We start from the raw sequence: 18073 nt of genomic DNA on the forward strand, positions 1-18073 counted from the left end.
TCTATTGTTCCCTGATTGAGCTAAGTAACTGGTTTTGGGATTTTTTTGGTGGTGGTTGTTGTGTGGAGGAATAAAAAGCAAACAAACAAAAAAATTCTAGGTTTTCCCATGAGACAAACTGCAGAGAGAACTGGCATCCCAGAATAGTATAATGTAAGAAAACACCATCTAACTGGCTTCAATTCCCAGTTCTGACACTATTATTGAGAGGAGAAAGAAAGCAAATTATTTGGTTGCCCCGTAAGTTAAAAACTGATTTAAAAAAAATGGATTAGATTCGTTTCTGAGGTCCTTTCCTATTCCAGTTTTCTGTAGTTCTAAATAAAACACATTATAGGTATTTGATCCCACCCGTATCATGGTCAAAATTTCATCTGTTCATTCACTCATTCGTATCTCCTACCAAGATTTACTAAACAACCAACATTCATTAAGACCTCATATATCCCAAATTTGTCTTCACTGTTAACACTTCTGAACAGGATATACTTTAGGATATTTTGGGGACAAAGAGTTAAGGAGAATGCTAACTGCCCTACAGAAATAAACCACGATCTCCTTGGTCTTACTGAGCTCTTGACCTATTTTCTTGCCTGAATAGCCAGGAAGAAATTTCAAAAGCCTTTAACCCTACTCAAACTTCGAAACAGAATCTAAAAATATACACGCCGGATAGAAGTTGCTTACCACCTCTTCTTATCTTCAGGGATGAGATCACTGAGTCTCAGAATGAGAGTGGTGTTAGAAGGGTCACCATTTCTGGATACTGCCTTCAGATTTTCAGAACTCTTGGGCCATTGCTGTCAGATGCTGAGTTTCTATAAGGCCATCTTAAGAACTGAAATGTGCCAAAAAGAGTGGAGTTTAGTCCTTGGATTTTTTAATGACTTGTTTCCCCTGATATCCTTGTGGTCAGGAAGTTCACTGGATTGACTGCCTTTTTTTTTTTTTTTTTTTGATTCAATTTAAATGTATGCTTTCTAGTCTGTCTTCTACTGAAATGGAAATAATGCCTCCCATGCCCCTCTGAACAGCCCTTCTTACTCTTGAATATGGTTGTTGAGGTGCCCTTCAACTATCATTACTGTAAGCCATGTATATTTTGTGATAAGCATAATTAAAAACTGCCCCAGGGTCTCCTTAAAGTAATGTGAGATTTTTACATTTTTATATCTGGCGTGGGTGATGTTAAACAAGTAGTAATGGGATGGGAAGGTGGAAGGGATGTCAAAAGATACCCTCCATCCTTAACGCTCCCTTGATGGAAATGACATCCTTATTTGTTTTGTTAACCAGTGCATAATTAAAAGTCAATATTCAAGATCATAATAAAAATCTGTAGAACTACTCATGTTGTGAGACTGAGGCTTGGAAGGAAAATCCATTAAAACACAGCCATGTGTAATTTGCAAGAAATCAGTAATAAAATGTTTGCTCTCGACATTATCTGCAAAATGGTCTGTATATTACCAGAATAAATCCATATTACTTGGAGGCTGTAGATAAACATCCATAGGCAAAGTTCACATTGAGGTTATCTGCCTCACGCTCTGAACTGGGGAGTGCTATTTGGAGGAGATAAATTGTGGTTTACTTCTCCAAGTCTCAAGTACATCGTGCAGAATGAGTTTAGTTCCTGAGAGGGTATCTGTCATACCCAAACAGAAGAAGAACACCATTACAGGGTTGTACCCATTGCAAAAAGAATACAGCTTTTGTCCGCAGTGGGAAACAAAAGGAAGATTTTTAACAATTAAAAGTCCTGAATGAAACTTCTGTTCACACAAAAAAGGGAGATATTTGATGCTTTGTAAAGCACTGATTCACCAGGCAGTAGAGTGATATCTTCTTTTAAATCACCAGTCAATTTATTGCTCATGTATGCGAAATGTTCATGAGGCTGTACTCTGGATTTTAAAGTAAGAATAACATTTTTTAAGCATAGGGAAAAAAACCTAATAGCAATTAGAAACACCCTAACAGAGAAGTTTTCAGGAAAGGACTGACACATTTCAAGGCAAGTAAATTAGGAGCTGGCTTTGGATAATATTTGATTTCCCAATGTTAACGAAGGATTGTTGCTTCTTGCCATTTAAATTAGACTCTAAGGTGGTGTTAGGGAGAGGAGGTAAGAACATTCTGTATCTCTATTGTCATTTTGTCTCCAGCCCCACCCCTCTGTCACGTATCTCCAGCAGCAGAAGGGACTTCTCATCTTATCTGGTGATGCTTACTAACATCTCTTTATGGTGAAGTCCCAGTTTTAGAACTTTAGGCTTTGCTTCTGATATGGGGATGGAAACTCTGAAATTTATAAATCCCCTTTCTCTCTCAGTGCACTTGACTTTTCAGGGACTATTCTCACTCTAGGGCAGTGGTTCTCAAAGTGTGATATGAAATCCAGCAGCAACAAGGCCACCTGGGAACTCATCAGAAATACAGATCCTTGGGCTCCACTCCAGATCTCCTGAAACAGAAACTCTGGGTGGGTTTCTGTAATAAGGACCAGTAATATGTCCCTTAGCAAGCCCTCCAGGTGATTCTGATGCTCACTAAAGTTGGAGAACCACTGCTATAGGGATTCCAGAATATTCTCTCCAAGGCTCAGAGCCCAGCAATGAGTTCTTTGTCCTGGGTGGTACCTGTCCATCCCCTAAGCAAACGAATGCTGTGGATTTCATCCCTGGGGGATCACAGGGCAACACAACTCGCTTAAAAAATTGATTTATTTCATATTTCAGAAACATTAAGCCCTTTATACATATCTTGTCCTGAAAGAAAACTTTGTCAAGTCTATTGTCCCCATTTTCAGTAGGATTTCTTATTCTCACAAACCTATGTCTCATTCTCCTTCATTGCTCCCAGAAAACATAAGCATTCCAAAGTCATCTGCAGCTCTAGACCAATTTCACATTACTTGACACAGAGAAATAATATACTGTATAGTACAGTGAATATAAAACTGGCATTCTGATGACAGAAGTCTATACTGGGTCTCACTGAACTCCCTAAAAACATGTTAGTAAATGATCGTGGTGAGGATCTTAAGACTCAGAAGTGTTTCAGAATCATGAAAAATAAAAACACACCAAGCTATGCTGACTCTAGACTTATTGTAATAAGTGTATTCCGTTATCCTCTCCAGATTTAAAAGTTCATCTCCATGGGTGTAGTTCAGTTCGACATAACTGATGTTGTTTCAGTTTACTGGCAACTCTCTGAGTCCACATTTTGACTCCTCCCTTCCCTTTCCAAACCTGAAAACGGGATTTGGGGACTGAGGCCATGAATAACACTGGGAGGAGGGTTCTTGTACCAAAGTGAACAGAGGAAAGACAGCTAAGGTCTGAGTTCCCAGACTGTGCATGGAGCACTACAACACATGTTAAGAGTGATACAGGATATTTTAAATTGTTAAGAGAAACACAGTGATCCTCCATATCTGTTCACACTGTATGGGTTACTAGCTTACAGTAATTCACAGCTTCAACATTAGCTCCAGCTCCCTTTGATGCTACCTCACCTCTGCAGAGCTGGGTTTTCAGAGGCTGCTGTGATAAAAAGCTAGTTCCCTGCAAAAAAATAGATGTGGAACAGGAAATAGGGCTGTCAGTTTCAAGGGTGTCAAATGTCAAGATTTGGGAGGTTGTGCAGTGCCCAACAGACACATCAGTAAGTAACTGATTATATAAGAAACAATTTTTCAGTCAATGTATGTGTATTTTTTCAAATGGCTACTAAGTCATTAGGACATAAATACACTATACATTTTAAATTGTTTGGACTAGCTACTTAACAAACAAAATCGTTAGGCATTTCTTTTGCCCTAGAGGTACCATGAACCAAAAAAGTTTGTGAATCTCTGGACTAGGGGATTCTTCTTATTTGAAATGATACAAAATAAGACATTCACCACAGAGGTGAAGGCAGAGGTGGTAGGAGCCAAAGGCTGTCCAACAAAAGCTTACAGACAAGGTCAAGAAGTGGGGCAGCAGCTCTCCTGAGTCCTTCCTTGTCCAAAGCTTGTATTTCCAGCATAGCAGCTGTCTTTCTCTGTTTTTGCTTTGCACTATCATGAACTTTCACACATCAGTCTCCTCCATTAGAATGTAAATTCCTGAGATCTTTCCTTATTTGTTTCTCTATTTCCTCAGCACAGCACCTAGAATACTTTCTGAGAGACTGTCTTGGAATCAAGCAGCTTTTAGATTCAGGTTGAGGACCTTCTTTCAGCCTCTTCTTTAGCTATTCTTGGACCCCTCAGATTTCAGGTGAACTCAGAATCTTTGATGAGGCCTCATGCTACTTCCATGCACACTGGTGGCTGAGCAGATGCCAAAACTCAAGGTTTCTTTAGGCTTGAGGCCTTGGGACCAAAGGCCTGGTTGGCCCCACCTTGCAGAGTCCTGGACCTGTATATACCCAGTGAATAAATGGATGGATGGATGGATGGATGGATGAAATCTTCAAAAGACTGAACTGTGTTTCAACATCACTGCCATTAGTCTTCCAAGTCAAGAAACCAAAGGTAGCAGACAAGGATGACGTACAAACACTGCTTGTCCATACCCCTGGGAAGTTCTCTGAGAATTATGGTCTTTTAAAGGGCTTCTCCAAAGCCATCAGATCAAAGATTTTGCCTATCTTAAGAGTCATTAAGATCTTTTTATCTTTATGGAAATAAGACTTCCTGATAAATTCATTGAATATGAAAATACCTTTTTAATCCCCCCTATACTTCCACAAGGTTACTAAATTCTGTTTAAGACATGGTCCTCTTTAATTCATCCATACAAATAAATATGGTTGACCCAACTCTGGTATGTCTGATCATATCTGCCCTGACTCTGCTCCAGGAAGACACTGAGTTATCAAGTAGAGGAAGAAGACTAAGTTTATCAAAATGATTCCCTGTAACTAAAGTTTTTTGAGGCATCTGCTGGATTTTTTGGTGATATGTGTTGCAAATAGATTGTATTTCAATGATCCACTTGTAAATCAGTTATTTGGGACATGAAAGTCATTTTTCCATTAAAAATGTAGTTATAAAAGAAGGTTAAGTTTCCAGCCTAGTCCCCAAACTTATTTAGCCTGTAATTTTGCTAGAATAAAGTATATTCACAAACGGGTTTATACTGCCTTGGTATTCATGGTTAAATAAAACAGAAAAATAAAACTGAATAATAAGTTTCTGTTTTTAAATGTGTCGTGAAGCCTCATGTTTTGAAAAAGGCAGTTTTAAACAAAAAGGATGAGGCAGAGGAAGACTTCTGGAAAGATTCTGAAACAGATACTGTAAAAAACCTGAACCTGTAGGATCCTATCCCCAACTCAGAGGAGAGAATTAATCCAGCAATAGCAGCAAGGAGAGCCTGGGTGTTCATGGGAATAATTTGCCCCAACCTCATTCTATACTGCATTACCACCTCCTCCACAGGTAACAGGTATATGTGGATCTATCTTGTAGGCTTCCCTTCCCCATTCGTGGGGTTATAGTTTATCAATATTCCTCCAGGGGAAAAAAAAAGTCTTACCCTACTCTCAGTTCATGAAGTTAACTGATTCCATCTCTGAGGTTAAGAAGTGTGCCGGAAATTTAGCTCTGGGTGGGCCAATCAGAGCATTTCGGCCTTCAACCCACTGACTGGTCGAGATGAGCAGTTGCAAACAGAACCAAGGTTCAGTGACTTTTACCAGGACTCTTGGGGAAAAGATCTTCACTCCTCTAGAGTTTCTAAGCTTGTAAATTACAAGCCTGTTGCTACTTATTAAAAACACACACACACACACACACAACAAAACAACTGTTGAGCCTACTTGGAAATTAAACCAACACAGGAAGGTAGAGCCAAGAATGTAGAAAGATAAATTCCTCACTACAAATTTTAAACATCTGTGCCTCTGATTTTTCCTTTATATTTCAGCAATTTTTAGTTGGCTTTCTGTCACTTTCAACCAAAAGAGTTGATTTATTTTCCAACAAATGTCAACTTACAGTGTATGTTTTAGACTACTTCTGTGAGAATACCAAGGAAGATCCAAACAACCTGTCTCCAGATTCTGATACCAAGTGGGCTAGATTCCAGAGATTTCCGAGGGGATTTGAATTAGAGGTCACTGGCTACTTTGTTCATATTTCTTGATTTGTGTCTGTTCCTACCATTGATCACCCATTCTTGGTGATGTTTTATTCCTTCCTTCTCCACCTCCAAGGGGATTATATAAATGTAACAAAAAGAGAAAGAAGGAATTATAGAAATGTAACAAAGAATTTTCTTTGGTTAGAGAACTGGAGTTCTTCAACTCTCTTTCCACTGTCAATATACGTATTTTAACAAAACCACTTTAATCTCTCCAGGTCTTTGTTCCCCTATTTGTATATGGAGAGACTATGATTCTGAGATTTCTGAAGTAACTGAAGTTGTAAGGAAAAGGAATTGTGGACTAGAGTTAAAACAAAGGCATGGATAATCTCACTCATGGGCATATAGCTGGAAAAGACAAAATCCCTAATTCAAAAACATACATGCACCCCAATATTCACAGCAGCACTATTTACAATAGTCAACACATGGAAGCAACCCAACTGTCCACTAACAGATGATTGGATAAAGAAGGGGTGTGTGTGTGTATGTGTGTGTATACCTATATATATGTGTATATAGGTATACACACAATGGAATATTATTCAGCCATAAAAAAGAATGAAATAATGCCATCTGCAGAAACATGGATGGACTGAGAGATCATCATACTAAGTGAAGTAAGTCAGACAGAAGAAGACAAATATCACTTATATGTGGAATCCAAAAATGATACAAATGAACTTATTTACAAAACAGAAACACACTAACAGATACAGAAAACAAACTTATGGTTACCAAAGAGGACAGGTGGGGTAGGCCAAATTAGGAGTTTGGGATTAACAGATACACACTACCATATGTAAATTAGATAAACATCAAGGACCTACTGTATAACACAGGGAACTATATTTAATATCTTTTAATAACATATAAGGGAAAAGAATCTGAAAAAAAAGATATATACATATATAAGTACAACTGAATCACTTTGCTGTACACCTGAAACTAACAGAACATTGTATATCAACTATACTTCAACAAAAAAAGTAAACTATCAACAGGTGTATTTTATGGTATGTGAATTCTATCTCAATAAAACTGTTTAAAAACAAACAAACAAACAAACAAAGGCTTGAGTACCAGTAAGAAAGGGATTTCCTGAGGTGTAATGAATTGAGCTGAGAGCAGTGGAAGATGGGAACCGGGCATACCCTGGACACAATCCCAGTGAAGGGAAAGACAGTGGTTGGGAGGAGACACTGAGTCAAATGATTCCCTGTGGGAGGGAGCCCATGGGACAGACCACCAGCCCCAGGCATAAGGCACTGTAGATTCATAAAGAGTGTCCATTGACTGAAGGCTATAATGTTCATTTTCACAAATGCACCCACGAAGTCTGTGCTTAATATATTTGATCATTTATGTCACTCCTATGGTAAAATCCAGATGAGAGAACACTTAACTTATTATATCAAAGAGGTAGGGAGGGAAGAGGGAGATTTTATGACAGATTTTTTTTTCTCTGAAAATGAATATATCCCTGGTTAAAATGAGCAAGGATTTTTAACTTAATGGAGTAATTAGTTGACATTTGGTTATAAAATAAACCAATTTTACCATGCTTATTTCTGCTTTTTCTCTAGCAATTCAATGTTGGCAGAAAGGCTTTAATTCCAAATGGAATGGGTTGCTAGTAGTATGTTAACAAGCTACTTAAGACGTTTTTTAAAACCATGTAATAAGTGTAAATTTAAACACAGCTGTAAAAGGTCAGCCCTGAATTGTATGTATAATGTATCTGTCAACATTTCCTTTTGGAAGGCTTTGATGCTGACTTTATTGCTAAAGGCTGCTTGACACCTGTTCTAGGGCGTTCTCTTAACTCAGGTGATGAACACATGAAAAGAAAATCTATGTTCACTTTTGTCTAATCAAGAGAAGCCAAGATATACACTGTAGTAAATTAAAAAGCTTTAGCTATTAAAATGACAGAGTTTGGGGGACTTCCACATCAGGAAAGATGGAGTAGACAAACGTCTTCCTATTCCACCTGCTAACTACAACTGGAAGCCCTGTGTATTACATACAAAAGAAACATATGGGGACTTGGACAGGCGGAGAGAAGACAAATGAGCTGGGTCTTGGAACTCAAGAAACAACAAAGTGGCAAATTCCCTGGATTTGTTTGGTTTGGGTATTTTTGAGTGTGTTTTTTTGTTGTTGTTGTTTTTTGGCTTCATATATTTCAAGCAGAAGAAACCAGCAACCCAGAAGTTCTAAAAAGCACAGAAAAAAAGTCCCAACAAAATTCTGCTCTCTCCAGCCAAAGGCCAGCAAAAGGACAGTCTAACAAGGCAGAAAACTTTAGAAAATAACTGCTCTACTCCAGCCACACATTACAAAAAATATACATATATATAAATATAAATAAAGTGTTATCAGCAAAGGCTGACAGGGGAGCCAAGATGTTGTTCCTGTCAGGCTGAACAAAGCACTCCAAATACTCTGCTGGGGTGGCATCAAAAGGCAGAGAAGATAGCCAAGACTTTCATCATCACAAGGGCAGTAATGAGCCTCCCTCTCACAATCAAAGATTAGCAAGGAGCTAGAACTCCCATTTTGCCCTGTAGTGTTAGGGAAGCCAGCTAAGACAGAAAGCTTAAGTAAGATTCAAAATCTCATAACATAAATTCCAAAATGTCCAGGTTTCAAGCAAAAGTTACACATCAAACTAAGAACCAGGAAGATCTCAAACTGATTTAAAAAACCCCAGCAGGTGCCAACACTATGCTAACATAAATGTTAGAATGTAGATCATCATATGACAGAAGTTTAAAGCAGCCACTAGCAAAAAAAAAGCTTCAAAGAGCAAGAAAGAACATACTTGAAACAAATGAAAAAATATAAAGTCCCCAGCAAAGAAATAGAAAGTCTTTCCAAAGAAAGAGAATATACAAAGAAAAGCAAAATAGAAAATTCAAACCTGAAAAAATACAATAACCAAAATTGTGGATGGGCTGAAAACCAGAATGGAGAGGATACATGAAAGATCACTGAATTGGAAGATAAAGCAATATAAATTACTCAGTTTCAAAGGAAGGAAAATAGTTTTAAAAAATAAGCAGCCCTAGGAACCTGTGGGCCTACAAAAAAAGATTGACCATTAAATCATATCATTGGAGTCCCAGAAGGATAGAAGAAAAACAGCAGTATAGAAAAAGTATTTGAGGAAATTATGGCTGAAAACTTCCTAATTTGACAAAATACATAAACCTACAGATTCAAGAACCTGAGCAAATCCCAAAGATGATAATTTTTTTTTAACCCACAGCAAATGTGTTAGTCTGCTGAGGCTACGGTAATAGAATACCACACACTGGGTGGCTTAAACAACAAAAAATAATTTTCTCACAGTTCTGGATGCTAGAAGTCTAAGATCAAGTGCTGACTGGGTGCTTTTCTAGTGAACCCTTTCTTCTTGGCTTGTAGACAGCTATCTTCTCGCTGCCTCCTCACATGGCCTTACTTTTGCATGCATGGAGAGACAGAGAGTGATCTGGTATCTCTTTCTCTTCTTATAAGGATAACAGTCCAATCAAATTAGGGGCCATCATATAATCTCTTTTAACCTTAATTAACTCTATAAAGGCCCTATCACCAAATGCAGTCATGTTGTGGGTTACTGCTTCAACATATGAATTTGGGGGAGACACTTCAGTCCATAGCACCAAGAAAGATCTCAGTCAAACTTCTGAAAATTAAAGACAAAATATATATATGGCAACAAGAGAGAAATGACACAGAAAGGAAAAACTATTTGAATGATAATGGAGTTCTCATCAACAACAATGGAAGTCAGAAGGCATTCCCACATCCTTCAAGTGCTTGGGGAAAAAAAAAAAAAAAAAAAAAGCCAAGCCAGAACCTTATTCCAGAGAAAATATCCTTCATAAATAAAGGAGAAATCAAAGCAGTTCTCAAATGGAAGAAAACTAAGAGAATTTGTCTCCAGCAGTCCTACCCTAAAAAAAAAATAGCTAAATGAAGTTCTCTAAACAGAAAGGAAATGATAAAAACAAAAAAAGGAGGTGGAAGGATTAAGAGTATCAGAAAGGAAGAAAGAACACAGAAAGCAAAAATATGGATAAATACAGTAGATTTTCCTTCTCTTCAATTTTCTGATTATATTTGATGATTAAAGCAAAAATTATAACACTGATGTGGTTTTAAATGGATGAATAGGAAATATTTAAGATAATTATGTAATACATGAGGAAAGGGACATAAACAAAGGCAAATTTCTTTAGACTTCACTCAAACAGGTAATATGACAACTTCACAGACTGTGATAAGTATTGTCTACGAAGCCATTTTTGTTTTTACAGTAACCACTAAAAAAGCTATATAAAGAGATACACTCAAAAATACAATAGACAAGTCAAAACTGAATTCTAGAAAATCTTTGAATAACCTACAGGAAGGCAGAAAAAAAGAAAACCAAGAAAAACAAAACAAAAATAAAAATCAGAACAGATAGAAAAAAAAATAAAACAATAGATTTAGGTCCTAAGCCCTAACATATTAATAATTATATTAAATGTAAATGGCCTAAACACACAAATTAAAGGAAAGAAATTATGAGGTCTACAAGAAACTTACTTTAAATATAACAATAGAGGCACACTGAAAGTAAAAGTATTGAAAAAGATGTATCACGGAAACATTAATCAAAACAAAGATATCCACATGCAAAAAATGGCACTGGACCCTGTAACTCATACCACGTACAAAAAAAAATTACTCAAATGGATCAAGATGTAAATGTATGAGCTAAACTATAAAAGTCTTAGAAGAAAGTATAGTTGTAAATCTTCACAACTTTAGATTATGTAGTGGTTTCTTAGATATACCACCTAAAGTAAAAGTATCCAGAGGAAAAAAAAATAGGTAAGTTGGAATTCATCAAAATTAAAAATTGTGCTTCAAAGGACACTATCATGAGAGTGAGAAGACAACCCACAGAATGGAAGAAAATATGTGCAAATCCTACGTCTGATAAGACTGACAAAGAAAAAAGAGAGAAGGTACAAATTACCAATATCAGGAATGAAACAGGGGATATCACTACAGACCCTGCAGACAGCAAAAGCAAAATAAAGGAATGCTATGAACAACTCTACACACATACATTTTACAATTTATATTAAATAGATCAATTCCTCAAAGAAGCACAAGCTACCCCGACTTACCCAAAATCATTTGAATACCCCTATAGCTATTAAGGAAATTGAATTTGTAACTTTTAAACTCCCAAAAAAGAAATATCCAGACCCATATTGTTTCACTGGAGAATTCTAACAAACATTTAAAGAAGCATTCACACTGATTCTATTCAATCTCTTTCAGAAAACAGAAGATGAAGTAACATTTCTCAACTCATTTTATAAAGCTAGTAATTATCCAGACATCAAACTATGATGAGTGAAGAAAGTCAATCCCAAAAGGTTATACGCTGTAGGATTCCATTTATGTAACATTCTGGAAATGACAAAATTACAGATATGGAGAACAATTGGTGTTTGCCAGACATTAAGGAGGGCGTAGGGAAAAGGGTCAGGGGAAAAGGTGGTGTGGTTATAAAAGGGCAACATGAAGAAACTGTGGCTGTGGAAATGTTTTGGTTTTGCTTGTATCAATAAAAGTATCCAGACCGTGATATTATACATGGTTTTGCAACATTTTCCCATTGGGAGAAACTGAGGAAAGGGTATATTACATTTTCTACGACTGCATATGAATGTGCTTTATGGGTTAATCACAATTATCTCAAAATAAAAAGTTGAATTTAAAAAAGACACTGGGATTAGTATGAATGCAGGCATCTGCTAACAATTACAGGAGTGTCTACAAAATGTATGCTGAGCTCTAGTTAAAAATTAAGTATAGGACAATGTGAATCAAAATACACACATCTGTCTACAAATTAAATCCTGACAGTCTGAGTATATTCTCAGCTGCTTCCAGCACAGATTTGAAATAGGTGGATTCATAAATTGTCAGTCCAAGATATACTTAAAATGGTTTAATTAAGCCTTAGACCACCTCTCTCTTGTTTTGTTAAATTATTAGAAACAAAGCCTACTTTCTAAATGACCTGCCATAAAAATACATGTGTAAGATATATTATCTGGTTTCCCTATAATTAGAACAACTGTGACAAACCTATACCTTTGACACAAACCTCAAAATAACACATAAAGGTAATAAGTCAAGTGGATTGATGGATGAGACCCTGCAAGGCAGAACCCCTGAGGAATAACAGACAGCAGTTTTCTCAAATAATTCCTCTGCCTGATTCCTGGAAGCAGCCACAAGGAGAACTCAGAATAGGGGAGAAGCCACGTTTCTCTTCATGTCACACTGTCTTAATTGTGCCTCCCTTTAACCACCATCAAGCCCCCTTCTGACACTGAAACTCTGGCAGCAGTATACTAGCTAATGTCTTCCAAGCACTTATTATGTGCTGAACACTGAGCTAGGCGTATATTTAATGGTTATAGTAACCACATGTGCCTGGTGTTATTATTATCGCCAATTTACAAATAAAAAAGGAAGGAGGGAAAGGGGAAGGGAGGAATGTGAAGGGAAGAGAAGGGAAGAAATAACATCCAAGGTCAGAGAGGCCAAATAACTAGACCAAAGTCATACAGTCTAGCGGTAGAGCTGGAATTTGAACTAAGATCTGTCTGAATTTAAAGCTCAAACCTTTAACCATTACTCCAGTGGTTCTCAGACTTTGCTGTACATTAGAGTTGATGGTGAATTTTTAAAAATCTTTATCCCAGGTAACACTTCACACAATGAAATTAGAATGCTTGGAGTAGGAGCCAGCTTCAGGAAGTTTTGAAAGATCAAATGTGCACTCCAGTGTGTAGCCTTTGCCCACGAAGTTCTGCCTATTCTGCCTCCAAGTTTCTAAGTACACTTGGCCCAGCTGAATCTCCTCATCCTGAATCTGGCCCCTGAGAAACTGGTTAGAATTTCTGGATTACCTAGGAGACTCACCTACACTAGGGTTTGGGCTAACCCTAGTGAGTAAAGGCTCAACACCTTTCCTCTCAGATGTAATGATTCAGACTGCAGCTTCGGATGCTTCAGACCCAGAGCAACATGGGAATATAGACATTTGGGGGCCCTGAACCTTTATGGATGGAAGCCAACTTCACACCAGACTTACAACAACACATCTGAAGAGATGTGAGGCCCATTTGTGAGAAAGGAATATAACAAATTAGGACATGTGAACAGGGTCCCCACCACACGAACCATTGACTTTCATAAACAAAAACTTCAGCAATGACTTGCAGAGACTCTCAGTGTGAAATGAGTATCAGTTAAGCTCTTCACGGTGGACAAGAGATTGCAGGAAGGGAAATGAGGTGCTGAAAGTAGGAAAAACAAAGGTACGCAGCTAGTAGGGAGTGACGCTGAGATTACATTCTCCTGAAGGATGGAGCTATTGTAAGGACGGATGAGCTAATGCCTGGTACTATCTGTACAGTACCTGCTCTCTGCATATTTACCATGGACAGTCAACAAATGTCTCTTGGGCCATTAGTTTCTTTTTCCTTGTTCAACATGTTCACAGACATTGCAAAATTGGGTGGGGGGGGCATACAGGTAACATGTGCACGGAAGTTGGTAGACAGAAGAAAAATAGAAAGAGCTATTAAATTCCACAAACCTAAAAGCAAACAATCAAAGTAAATGTGTGTGGCCCAAAATAAACTTCATATTTGGAAGAAATGGAATTTAGCTACCACTCCGTCTGAATCCAAATTTGAGACCAAAGTCAACTGGGAGCCATACAGAACACAGATGCATTCTGACTGCTCATGCATGGATCTCATTAGTTTGTTAACAGTGGCTTGGAGAAAACTGAGATCTTGAAATTTTTCAGAATCATGTTGGCAACTGTCCTCTCACAAATGATCCGAGAAGCCATTTCTTGTCTGGGTTTATACTCCAGTTTTCTTTGTCCCAGTTAGTGACCACATGTCCCTTCTAAAATTTGTCAGGATAACACTTCTGACACTTTTTCTCTTGCATTTAAACAATGATTAAGTCCTGAAAAGATGTCTGCAGCTTGAGAACTGGATTTGCTTGGGTTGGTGATGAGAGAAGAAAATCGTTTCCTTCATGCAGCTGGTATGTGGATGGTGTGGAGGGTGATCACAGATGGTAGGAGGGTCAGGACTCACTGCCAAACAACCTGGGGTGATGCTCCTTTGAGGCCATGGCTGGGAAATTCTGCATCTGAAGCAGGTCTCAGGCATACATCTGCTCTTCTCAAGCAAACATCAGGCCCACCAAGTGACAAAGAGACAAAGCTGAGGGACAATACTCTTTAGGTAGAGAGGAACTCTTTGCAAGGCACTATCCAGTGTACTTAATGAAGGAAGCATTAACTGCACATCAGTCCCTTTAGCTGTCCCTACATAATGTAGTTACTACTTGCTCCAAATATGGCCAGTTTCTATACAGCAGAAGGAAGACATGTTAATAATAAATGTAACATAAGGCACATTGCTCTCCAGTCTCAATATCACTTTATACAGTTAGTAAATGTAACCAAATAGTTCAGCCAATAAATCCACTTGTTCTGAAACAAGTAGGCATTTCAGTAGGAAGTGTACTCATGCATTCTGAAAAGTGAAACTAACACCTAAGATTTATTTACTGCTGCAAAACAAATTATCTCAAAACACAGTAAAGTAACAAGTGTTTATTATCCCATAGTTTCTGAAGGTCGTGAATCTGGGCACAGGTCAGGAGGGTGCCTCTGCCTCAGGGTCTGTCACCAGGTTGCAATCAAGGTAGCAGCTATATCTACAGTTCTCTCACACCTTAACTGGGTAAGGGTCTGAAACCAAATTCACTCACACTGTTGGCAGGCCTCAGGACTTTGGTGTCTGTTGGCTGAACACAACAGTTCCTTGCCACAGGAGCCCCTCCGTGGGGCTACTCACAATGCAGCTGCTTGTTTCCCCCAGGGCAAAGGCTGCAAGAAGGAGCCAAAGAGGGAATAGCAATATGGAAGTCACAGTGTTTTATAATCTAATCTGAGGTGACAGCCCATCATGTTTTTTCCTCGTCTATTCATAGAAGCCAGTAAGACCAGCCCAGACTCAAAGGGAGAGGATGACATAGGGTATGAACACTCACAGGCAGGGATCACTGGGGCCATTTTAGAGGCTGCCTATCACACAGCACAATTCCTTCTTCCCATATTAAACAAGACTGAGATGGGCACACTTTCCCTGCGTTAAACAATACCTAGAACAAATAGTACTTAGAGGCTTGCTCCAGGAAACACCTGCTTCTGGAAGATAAGAGTGTAAACTAAGATAGCTTACTTAGCATGACTAACATCAAATTTTGTTCGTCAAAGTTTCTTCAAGACCCTCCTCTCACTGTGCCCACCACTCTAAAGCTATTATGTCAAAGACTGCCCAATCACAAACAGTGTACTACCTGGCAAGATTGACCTTAAAATCACCCAGCCCATACCCTAAAATGTTGTAAATGTCCTCCCCTCATTTCCCATTTTCAGACGGCACTAAGTCTTTACAAAGGTGGTCATCTCTCTGACTTCAGCAGGTTTAATAATAGCTTTGCATGACCAACAGATTTTTCTGTGGGTCTGCTGAGATGTCAAGAGTTGACAATTTCAAGTATAAGAATAATTATTTGAGTATTCCATTACCAATGAAATGTTGACCCACTGTCACCATAGAATGACAAATAATTTTAGTCAAACTCATTCTGAAATAAAAAAGGAGTAAGATTATAATTAACCTCTTCAAGAAAAGCTACTGTGACATAGTAAACAATCTTATGTTTACTGAGGGGAATGGGGGTAGGAAGGGATAAAATGGGAGTTTGAGATTTGCAGATATTAACTACTATATATAAAAATAGATAAAAAAACAAATGTCTTCTGTGTAGCACAGGGAACTATATTCAATATCTTACAGTAAACTATAATGAAAAAGAATATGAAAATGAATATATGTATGACTGAAACACTATGCTGTACACCAGAAATACACACACTGTAACTGACTGTACTTCAATTTAAAAAAAAAGAAAAAAAGAAAAGCTACTGTGGCTTGCTATACATTCAATTGTTAACGCTAAATCATGTTACGTAAAAGTGCACACTGAATTAGATTTATGGGTAGCAAAAGATCCAAATTAATGTCCATATTTTCTTCACATCATTCTGTATTTTTTAATTCTTTATTGGTTTTGGGGCTTTTGCTGCCCTTCCTTGCCAACCCATGAACAGGGAGATTATAGAATTGTTACACTCCCTTTTTTTCTACACAGGCAAAAATTTCACTAGATCCATCACTCACAAGACAAAATTCTCTCACATCTCAAAATGTTAATTTGCTGTTTCAATGTTTTTAAGCTATTTATAATATTAATATATTTATAATCCATCCTGACTTTTTTTTAAATGAAAATTAAAGTGTCAAGCTCTCTTTTCTTCATACAGTGTCAAAAGCAAACACCCCTGTGATTCATAGCACTTATCTCTAAGGCACTTAATTAAAATGAAAATGTCTTGTGGGGTGGGATGTTTTGTTGTTGCTGTTAGCTCATGAAAATTAATGGTGTTACTCATGTGAAAATTATAGTCAATACCTAGAATTCTAACATGATTGTGGAATCCAAAACATTAAATAGTCAGATGTCCTTCAGATTGCATCTTATATTTAGATTTGTTTCAGAATATTTGTCTTTACTTAACAGCAGGTTTTCCTCTACCTAGTACCTATCCTAACTCTGAGCTAGAGTGTTCAGTTATAATGATGGAGAAAGTGTTTTTAATATGTAAGAAAGTCATCCTTACATGCACTATTTGTCTTCTAAAGATGATTAATACTGCTAATCTAATGCCCAATTGAATTTATGAATTTTAAAGTTTGGTTTTATTGTTTAAACAGCCACATAGGCCAGCACTGTAAAATAGCACCCATACAATTAGCCATGGGGAATGGAGGGATGTTTACCTTATCTGTAGAAGATTAAGCATTCAACAGCCTGAAAAAATTATACATTCCAAATTTTTAACTTTTAAAATATACGTAGACATATGGAAACCTGTCTTTATCTCAAAGTGGTGACTTTTGATTAAATAAGCATATACAAAAGAAAGTTTCATCACATTAGAGTAACTTCAGACCTTCCTAAGATAATTTCTCTTTCATTTTAGATCAAAGCCATGCCCTTAAAGCTCAGAACACAAACCCATTGAGACTCTGGGACCTAGCCAACACTTTTAATGAAAAATCACTATATTTTTTCAAGTCCTAGGGTCTTTTAGTCCTTGCATTCTAATGAGTAATTAGTACCACTACCAACCCATTAATCACACATATGGCTGCTTTAATAAGTAATCTTTCCATGAATATAGCTTAAAGATTATGACTGAAATGAAAATGCCCCTGCTTTATCAGCTTATTGATATTCTTGATGAATTAATTCAAGCCCTGTGTTTTCATGTATTTGGAATTGGTTTCACAAAATAAATTATGTCATTTTTCATAAATGTTCATACTCTTTCTCATATTTAATATTCAATCTGATCAAGCATTACAATGTGAAATATTAAGAACCAGTGAAAAGTCTGGATGTCAACATGTAACAGGATAAATCATTTTAAAAGCACAAATCTTTATTTCCATGTGAATCACTTGTTGGTTTACAAATATGCCTCTAAGAAGTGTGTTACATTGATATTTAATGTCCACATGTGTATAATCCCTTCAGCTATAGAAATCCTGGCCCATCCGCCGTCAGTCATTCTGGCTTCCAACTGAGGAATTTGATAGCCAAAAGAACAAAATCAAATTATGAGCCTTTTTTTCCCCCCTAGAAGTGATGTTCTAAGGGATTAAAAAAAAAAAACAAAACTC

The 18073-nt window shown here is 37.4% G+C and overlaps 1 protein-coding gene across 4 annotated transcripts in view; it reads right to left on the minus strand.

Annotated features, from left to right (window-relative positions):
* The window catches only part of TAFA1 (TAFA chemokine like family member 1), a 682241-nt gene that overhangs the window by 609485 nt on the left and 54683 nt on the right, over positions 1-18073 (minus strand). For 3 of the 4 annotated variants that reach the window (XM_064496327.1, XM_064496324.1, XM_031470705.2), the window contains exon 3: positions 688-838. The exons of the other annotated variant lie outside the window; for it this stretch is intronic. The gene's annotated coding sequence lies outside the window, so the exon portion shown is untranslated. The remainder of the gene's footprint in view (positions 1-687; positions 839-18073) is intronic. 4 annotated transcript variants of the gene reach the window in all.

The sequence above is a fragment of the Camelus dromedarius genome, chromosome 17, assembly GCF_036321535.1.
Source record: "Camelus dromedarius isolate mCamDro1 chromosome 17, mCamDro1.pat, whole genome shotgun sequence".
In the NCBI taxonomy this organism is placed as follows: Eukaryota; Metazoa; Chordata; class Mammalia; order Artiodactyla; family Camelidae; genus Camelus; species Camelus dromedarius.